The sequence below is a fragment of the Mesoplodon mirus genome, assembly GCF_964341445.2.
Source record: "Mesoplodon mirus genome assembly, chromosome: 2".
NCBI classification, from domain to species: Eukaryota; Metazoa; Chordata; class Mammalia; order Artiodactyla; family Ziphiidae; genus Mesoplodon; species Mesoplodon mirus.
In genome coordinates, this window is record NC_138977.1 from 170767332 (window position 1) to 170777362 (window position 10031).

Genomic DNA, 10031 nt, shown 5'->3' on the forward strand with positions numbered 1-10031 from the left:
AGATATGTTGAGAAATAATGGTAGCCAATAGATATACAGTAACCTCTACATCTGCCAGGCACTAAGTGCTTTACACATAGTAACCTGTCTAATCTGTATAGTAACCATTTGAAGTATGTGTGTTCTCATATTCTCTTCTTTACTGAGTCTGAGAAAGGTTCAGTAACTTTCTCAAGGCCACACATCTGGACAGATTCCATAGTTTGATTCCAGAATCCATGTTTAACCACTGTGTTCCAGACTTCTAAGTCTATAGCTCAGTGCCTATCAAGGATTAGAACCCCATAGAACACAATAAATCATCGAGTATCGATGTAACAGAAAAATTGCAGAAAACTTTCAAGAGTAGGCAGCGATATTTTGCAATAAAGCTCTCCTAAATGTTAATAAAATATCTCACACCTTCAGTTTTCACAGAGTTACCAAAGATCTTTTACATTCTAACAAACTGCATAATAATAAGGTGTGTTTCTCATTTCCTTGTTTCTGTTACCATCTTTTGACCTCCCGCTGCTTCTCAACAGTCACCTCATCAGAGCTTTTCCTTTCATTTCAAGCCCTATAAGTCATCTGACTGCTCATTTATCTTTTTTTTCAAGAACTAAATATTTAAGTAGCTTGTGCCCCATGAATCTGATGTAAGAAATTGTTGGCCTCAATAATCTCCTGAATGCTAAAACTGATCTGTGAAAACTGGAAAAATCATGTTAAGATCTTTCTTTCGAGTGTTCTTCACCTTCAGGAACATAAGGAACACTTAGGTAAAAATGTTCAAAATTACCAAGAAACAAAAGTCATCCATAAGAGCCAAGGTGGTTTTATTTTTCTCCTAAGTAAATAATTATTTCTTTATGTATTCTTTCATTCGCCAAATAGAATGAAAAATGGGGGGTCCTTGATGCATAAATTAAAATTCATTTTAATTTTAATAAATATGGCATTGATATTTTTTGTTCTTCTCCAAACATTCTCTTTACAAAAACATGCAGTCTAGTAACTGATCAAAGAACTATTTCTAGGTGACACACCAAATATAAAGACATTTCATATAACCTTGTAATATGTATCTGAATGGTAGTGTATAGATATTTAAAAATACCAAGGGCTTCCCTGGTGGTGCAGTGGTTGAGAGTCTGCCTGCCGATGCAGGGGACACGGGTTCGTGCCCCGATCTGGGAAAATCCCACATGCCGCGGAGCGGCTGGACCCGTGAGCCATGGCCACTGAGCCTGCGTGTCCGGAGCCTGTGCTCTGCAACGGGAGAGGCCACAGCAGTGAGAGGCCCACGTACCATAGGAAAAAAAAAAAAAAAAAAAAAAACCAAGTCACTTAATATTTAGCTTAAATTCTGCTAAATCAATTTAGACCATAATATGAAAATGTATTCCCTTCTGATAAAAAAATTTTTTCTTGAAAAAATAAAATGGAATATGTGTTATTTCTCTTTGTGTTTAAGTGAAAGTAGGGAAAAGATGTGAGAAGTAGTAACATAGTACAATCTATATGTTTATAATGATAACTCTGGATTATCAAGAAAATTGCATATTTTGTTAATATTCTATTTTACGAAAGCACATTTTTAATGATTGTTATTGGAATCATTAAATATTTTTGAATTATTGAAATAATAATGTTTCATTCACCAATAGCATCTGCAATAAAAACAATCCCCAGTCAATGCTGTGTATGTGATCTGTGCAGTAGAATTGAGAATGGTAGCATTAGATAGTCCTTCAGATATAAGAATAACTGCACACCTGGTGGGGATCAAGATGATAAAATGCAGCCATTCCAAGCTAAACAGTGGTTATATTAATGTATTCAATACTTTATTTAAAATATGTATCGAGTCCAAACACTATTTAGTGCTGGAAATAACACTATTTGGTACTGGAATGAATAAAAAAGGCAATACAAACAGGTATTCACTGACCTCATGGAATTTTTATTTGTTGGGAGAGGCTAGATAATAAATGAATAAACATGCAAATATATAAATTATGCTCAGATCCTCTGTGTAGTATCATAGAGAAGACTGGGAAACTGGAAATCTAGGTTGTAATGTAAATGGAGGGGAAAGAGTACATTAAAAACCTAAACAAGGGCTTCCCTGGTGGCGCAGTGGTTGAGAGTCTGCCTGCCAATGCAGGCAAAAAAAAAAAAAAAAAAAAAAAAACTAAACAAAATTAAACGCTTACCCTACTAATTATTACCCATATGAACCTGGGAAAACCTTTACATTCCTTGGGCTTCTTTTCTTCACATATAATGTGAAGATATTACACTGATCTCTAAGACCTCTTCCACTTTATAGGATATTAAAATCATTGCCTTGAGAAAATCAAAGGGACATTTTCCAAAAGGAATAGATTGCCTTCACACCCAAATGGCATCATTGCCTCCACTAAAATGTTCAAGGTTATAATCCATCTAAATTGAAGAAAGCCCAAGCATGAATGAAGAATCAGACTTTCAGTCAGGATGACAGACTAAAATCCTCTCAATTAGCTTTACTCTAGACACCATGAAAACCAAACCAAAAAAAAAAAAAAAAAAATCTGTAAATTCAAAGAGAATGGAGACAACAGCCTCTGATTTTTCCAGGCTGCAGAGTATGTGATTAGCAAGCCAAGAAAGCTGAGCTCTAAATGAGAACTTAAGAAAGCTTATAAGCAAGTGGGCTTACTGAAACATACACAAAAGATTCATAAATTGTTGTCACCTAGTGCCTTGAAGAGGGGTGACGTTAGGGATGAAAACTGGAAGACAGACAGAAATTCCATTTAAGAATCGCACCTCCCCATACACATCCAATTCCTCACTTTGAGCAATCAGAAGACTGACTTACCAAATTCTGGCAAAAGATGAGAGGGTTATTCACTGTAAAAGATATTTTAAAAAAGACTCTGGAATGGGGGCTTAAGCATAACTGAGGAAAAATGTGTTAAAAAGAAAAGAAGTTGGGGCTTCCCTGGGGATGCAGTGGTTAAGAATCTACCTGACAATGCAGGAGACACAGGTTCAAGCCCTGGTCTGGGGAGATCCCACATGCCGCGGAGCCACTAAGCCTGTGCGCCACAACTACTGAGCCTGCAATCTAGAGCCCGCAAGCCACAACTACTAAAGCCCATATGCTTAGAGCCCATGCTCCACAACAAGCCACCATGATGAGAAGCCCATGCACCACAAGGCTTCAACTAGAGAAAGCCTGCATGCAGCAATGAAGACCCTATGCAGCCAAAAATAAATAAATAATTTAATTTAATTAATTTTAAAAAAAAGAAAACAAGCAATTTAGTGAGAGTATATATCCTGAATGTAGAGACCCCTAGACCTCTTCTCTAAAATTACTTCTTGATCCAACAATCTCATTTTGAGGAATTGTGTTCATATAAATAAATAAAAATACAAAAGATATATTAATATTATATCCATATTATGGAATATTAGACATCTATTTAAATGATTTATTAAATTTATAATCAATACAGCAAGAAATAACCCCTTACAAATTTTAAGTGGAAAAAAGTAATTTTTTAGAAGAATATACTTAGAATGCACTTACTGGCTAAAAAAAAGGAGAGGAGAAAGGAACAATTCTTCGATATGTAGCTTGTAGCATGTATATCTGTATAGTTATGTAAATATGCAAAATAACGTGAAACAATACCTTGAAAATTGTTGATTTCAGTACTACTATCAACCAAATGGACACAAAGGCTTTTCCTGCATATAATACCCAGCACAATGCTAATGATCTACAAGACAGATTTTCATGTCCTCATCATACATATTACAGATACTTCCGTTTCAGCACCTATAAACTTTGATTGAACTTATATGTTTACTTATCTTCTATCTATCCAATATTCTATAAATTAGATTGAACCATATGAAATTGTCTGTATTTAACCATTTTGACCTACACAAAATGTATTTTGCATCTTTTAGCCTCTGATTTATCTGTTTGTTTATTTTACTCTGGGATAAAGGAAATTCCCTGAGGACAGATATTTTGTTTCTTTGGTTCTCTTATCCCTTGTGCTGAAATACTGAGTGACTGATAGTGGGCATTGGAAAGAGTTTTTTAAATTTGTGTATGAGTAAATAATGTAGCATGTATCACTTTTCTTTTTTAAATAGGAAATAATATATATTCAAATGTCAATTTTTAAAGATCTCTAATAACATTTTTATTCCTCTTTAAACAAATAGTTGTTTAGGATGTAAAACTGATGGTTTAATTTCGAAGGATTATTCTTTTCTTTACACATTTGTACCTAATTTCCAGTTTTACACTGTTATCAAAAATATGCCCTGTAAATTTTTTTTTTTTTTTTTTTTTTTTTTTTTGTGGTATGCAGGCCTCTCACTGTTGTGACCTCTCCCGTTGTGGAGCACAGGCTCCGGACGCACAGGTTCAGTGGCCATGGCTCACGGGCCTAACCGCTCTGCGGCATGCAGGATCTTCCTGGACCAGAGCACGAACCTGTGTCCCCTGCAACGGCAGGCGGACTCAATCACTGCGCCACCAGGGAAGCCCTGGCCTGTAAAATTTTAAACTTTTACAAATTTTGTCCAAATATAAGACTAAGTTTTATAAAATTTGGTGCACTTAAGAAAACATGTAGTTCTCTTGTAAGGTATCCAATTAATGTATGTCTATTATTTCAAGTTTATTAACTGAATTATTTGAATTTTTATCAACCATAGGTTGATGATGTTGCTTCCTACTACAATTGAATCTGTTTTTATCTACTTATATTTTTAAATAAGTTGTTGATATTCAGAAAATTTATAACCATTAAGTATCTAAGATAAATTATCTTTTATCAATAAATAATGACCCTTGGCTCTGTTCAAAAAAAAATCTCCTATTTTTGAAATTTGAAATTAGTTTCTATTTATTAAATTATCATCTTATAATTGAAATGATGAAGACTGAACAACGAGACCTTAAAAATTCTTGTATATATTTTTATCCAACATCTATCTCTACGTTTTTTCCCAGTGATCTTTAACTACAGTAAAAATTACAATGTATGAAAGTCAAATGAGTGGCACTGACTTATATGCGGTCAACAGGGCAAATGAACTGCATAACTATTCTTATAAAATTTAAATTTTAGTTGGGATACAAAACAAAACAAACCGAGCAATCCTTGATCTTTTTTTGGTATTTGATTTAGTTCCAGATCTTCAAAGTTAAGCTTGCTTTCTTCTGTGTCATTAATCCTTCAGAAAGAAAAAAGAGAGTAGAAAAGAAAATAAGATTATTTTTAAAATACACATGTAACTCTATATATTGATATATGTACATATATATACAAACATACATAATATACTTTGTACATATATATAAACCCGAATGTGTGTGTTTGTTTGTATATATACATATATGGAGAAAGAGAGAGAGAGAGAGGTTGAGATTCATTCTTCATTCACTAGAACAGAGTGATCTGCTTATTTTCCAGACAAGCGTGGGTCATCTGTTTTTACTTGAATTCAATTCAATTTTCATAATCATTGTTGGAGAGATTTGGTGGAGTACACCACACAGATGACACTATTTATCTTCCTTAAAATTTGCTTAAATGCATGTTATCTGATTTTCCTGTCAACCTGTCCATGGACTTGTCTCTAAACTAAGTTGGGCTAACATATAAATTGAATTATTAGTAGACCTTTGTTATTAACACAAATATTATTCCAACAATAGCATATCACACTTAAGGCCCAAACAAATCAAGTACATGAATGAATGATTATCTAAAGCTCAGAAAGGAGGCCAAAATTTGCTTTTTTACGTTTTTTGGTTTTGATTTTTGTTTTTGTCATAACTTCCTTTGTACACTACTTAAATCTCAATCCTTTCATAAGGGAAAATTCTTTATCTTTCTCTTTACAGGTGGTGGAAGACTACATAATTTTGCTGAAAAGAAATGGAATTGCAGAACAGAAAGTTAATTTCCATGACAATTACCTAAAATTTTCAGCACTACATTACCAGGTATAAATCACATATGAATTTTAAAATAGTTTTTCATTGATCAGACTTCAAATATGTAATTTATTGTTATTCTGAAATAAACCATATTTAACGATTATCCCACATTTTAGGCTAGAACCTTGATAGCTTCCTCTTAGTTTGAAACATAAAAAGTAAGCTATGTTGCTCTCCATATTAGTCTTTATAAATCTCCCATCATAAAATAAAATAGCATATCTCTTCCATTCCCTTTGTAGTATATAATATGTTCACAATCAATTTCTTCATTCTTTCAATAAAAGTTGATTGAGCCCCTAGCATGTGCCAGGTACCACTTCAGGCACTAGACATAAGAGCAGTGAAACAAAACAGATGAAAATCGTGCCTTCATAGGGCTGACATTCTAGCAGGGAGCTCAAATTTATAGTGTGGAAGTTGGTGATAAGTGCTATGGAAACAAAGAAAGCAGGGAAGGGGATGGGCAGGTGGGTGCAATGTTAAGTGGGTCAGTCTGGGAAAACTTCATGGAGAAGGGCCATATAAAACAAAGACCTGAAGGAGGTGATTAAAAAAAAAAGCCATTTGAATATTCAGGAAAAGTATGAATGAATATTTGGAGGAGATGACACATTTACTAACACAACTACTCATCAATTTTCAAATTCTTTGCACCTAAAATTTAAATTTAACAAATACCTTCTATTATCGATATCTAAATAGGACCACTTCAGTTCAATAGGGTAAAACAAGTTTGGTGTGCTTTTCTAGACCTATTTCTCTCTTTCACAGGAACATTTTCCCCTTCTCCCTATTGATCATTTTCTCCCTTTTCCACTCTCAGGGAAATATACATGAGAGGTTTATTCACACTAGAAGGTATATAGACTGATAAACCTTAGAGGTGTAAATGTCTGTCCTCTGGAACGATTGAATTTTTAAGTAAACCCAAGTTCAAATGCAATAAGTCAGTTTATAGCAGTAACCTTTCAGGAATGGGCAAGAGGTAATAATGCTTCTATAAGGTGTACAGGGAGAAAAACAATGGCTTTTCAGCTGGAAATCTTAGATCTCTTTTTACTAAGTTGCTCATCATGGGTACATTATGTAACCTCACTGAGCCTCAATTTTTCACTTGTAGATACATTAAAATATTAGATGGAATAACTATGACATCTGCAGCTACAACGTTATATATTGATCTCAATTTCTTTTCTATGAGATTCTATAGAAGACATTTTAAAAGGAGGAAAAACAAAGGAAGAATATTTAATTCAACAATATCAGAGACTGCATTTCTAACTCAATGCCTTCTGTTTCTTAAGTACCTATTAAATGATAACCCTGATTTCAACCGAGGCAATCTTGTAAATATGGTAGGGTACACTAAAATGTCTCATGACTTTTATGTATTAAAAGTAAAATGAATGCTTGGAAATGTCTGCTGTGATCCACACTGTATACCGTATATATTTTCGAAGTCCACCAACTGCCTCTAAATTTACTATTTATAATTTACCCATTCTTAATTAGCAGGCTGCTCCCCAAGTCAATCCTGCTACAGGCAGAACATGAATTAGAATATAAGAAAACAAAGTGCTTCTCGTCGCTGAAAGCAAGCCATACATATTCATGGTGAAAACAGAAAATCATTTGCCAAACTGTGGATAGTAAATACAAATTAACCTTGTGAGGAAAAGTGTAATATTTGCATTTTCAAGACTTAGATCTCTCTGGGATTAATTAGGTGATCAGTAGGAATTAGAGTTATCACGAACAAAACCTGGCCTTAGATTGTGTGTGTCACTGTGTGTGTCGTATTATTCATTATTTCCTCTTTCATTATAATTCTCCGGTCCAATCCACAAAGACTGTGCTACGAACTGATTGATTAAACCTCTCTTTGAAAATATTTTGCCAACTGTACGGGGCTACATAAATAAAACGAGGTTTTATTATTTCTATGTTTGCACAGCAGAATAACAAAGAAATCTATTAATGTTCTGGAAGACTCTCCAACTGTAACTCTCCTTTCTATCCCTTCTGTGACCTCCGTGGTGCGACTAGTCAACATCTCCCTTCTGGTAGAATACACAGCTTCTTAACTGTTCTCTCCAGATCAAGGTTGGCTCCATTCTGGGCCATTCCCACAGTGCTGCCAGAGTGAATTTTCTGAGACCCAAATATCATCAAGTCAGATCATTTATAAAGCTCAGCCATGACTTTTGGATAAAAATCAACTTTCTTAGCTTGCCACAGATTATCTTTGCCCTGCCTACCTCTTCAGACTCATCTCCTGGCATTCAATCTGTCAACAATTCTTGATAAAGCATCAATTTTATTCCAGGCATTGTTCCAGGCACTGCACATCTCACTCTTTATCTCCCAGCTTTATTAAATCACAGACAGCCCCTACACAGACTGGGTTTCTAAGGTTTCTGGCCCTTTTCACATTTTTCTTTTCCTGCAGAGAACACTCTTTTTCTCTTCTGCATCATGATAAATGCTTATGGTTTAGGATGCAGCTCATACATCAAACTCTATGGGAAGACCTCCCTGACTTCATTTTGCCCAGTTCAGTGCCACTCCCAAGGATTTTACCCTGGACCCATTATTGTCATGTCACTTACCACCCTGCATTACATCTGTTAACGCTCCTCTTGTCTTTCTCCTCCCTTCAACTTCTTGCCCCTGAAAGCAGGGACTGTGTCTGTTATTTCTGATTTAATAGTGTGTAGTAGAATCTCTGGCACATTGTATTCGTGAAATAAATATTCACTGAAGGAATTAATGCCAGAGGGAAAAATGCCAGATGAGTAGAACAACAAAGAGAAGTCATCTGTGTCTCTCAAATTCATAAAACAAGTTTTCATTAATTATTAAGATATTTGGGTGAAGGCAGATTTGTGCTTTCTTTTATATTACTTATATCCTGTTAGTTAGCCCTGGGAATTTATTACAGAATTTAATATATCCTGTCATTAGGAAGCTACCCTTTTAGTTTATTTTACTTAAAAAAGTTATCTTTGAAATCACAAGCTTAAAAAAATCATATATCATGTCTGAAGATTTGTCAGTTTGAAAGACAATTCGGGCCTTTCCTAAGTAGTTCCCCAAAATGCAGGTGAGGACCTATGGTGGGTTGGCGTGTGTCTGACAATAAATTATGGACCAAAGTTTGGAGAGAATCCAAGCCAAAGAGCAAGTTAGGACATCAAAACATATGTCAAATTGTAGGCAATAGTCTACACCAGAGGTCAACCAAGTGTGGCCTGCTACCTGTGTGTTTAAGGCCATAATCTAAGATGTTTTTGGATTTTGGGGTTTTTATACAGTTTTTAAATGGCTACATGTTAAATGGTTATCTAAGTACCTCTGTTTTTACCTTTTGGTCCACAAAGCCTAGAATATTTACTATGTGACTTTTGATCTGCAAACAGAACAAGTTTGCAGACTCCTGGTCTACTAACAGAGACAAAGAATTTGAACATGGAAAGGAGATGACAGAGATAAGAAGAATACAAACAGAATCTCGTTTTTTCTAGAACAGCCCAATGAATTTAGACATACATAAAGCAGGAACACCTGAAACCACAATAATGTGTGAAAAAGTTTCTTGACTTATGTTCAAGAATATAGAAAGGATTCACTTTTTATATATCCAATCAACTAGCTAATCCTAGAAGAAAGTCTTATTTTAGTTTACCCGTAGTCCTGGAGATGCTATAAGGGAATTTGATAGTACAATGATGGTGTGAAACATATAAGAAAAAGAGGGAAAATGTTTTAAGGAAAAAAAGAAAGCCAGGGCTTTCCTGGTGGCGCACTGGTTGAGAGTCCGCCTGCCGATGCAGGGGACACAGGTTCGTGCCCCGGTCCGGGAAGATCCCACATGCCTGTGGAGTGGCTAGGCCCATGAGCCATGTCCGCTGAACCTGTGTATCTGGAGCCTGTGCTCCGCAATGGGAGAGGCCACAACAGTGAGAGGCCCGCGTACCGCAGAAAGAAAAAAAAAAAAAAAAGAAAGCCAAAGAACTTTCTAGTC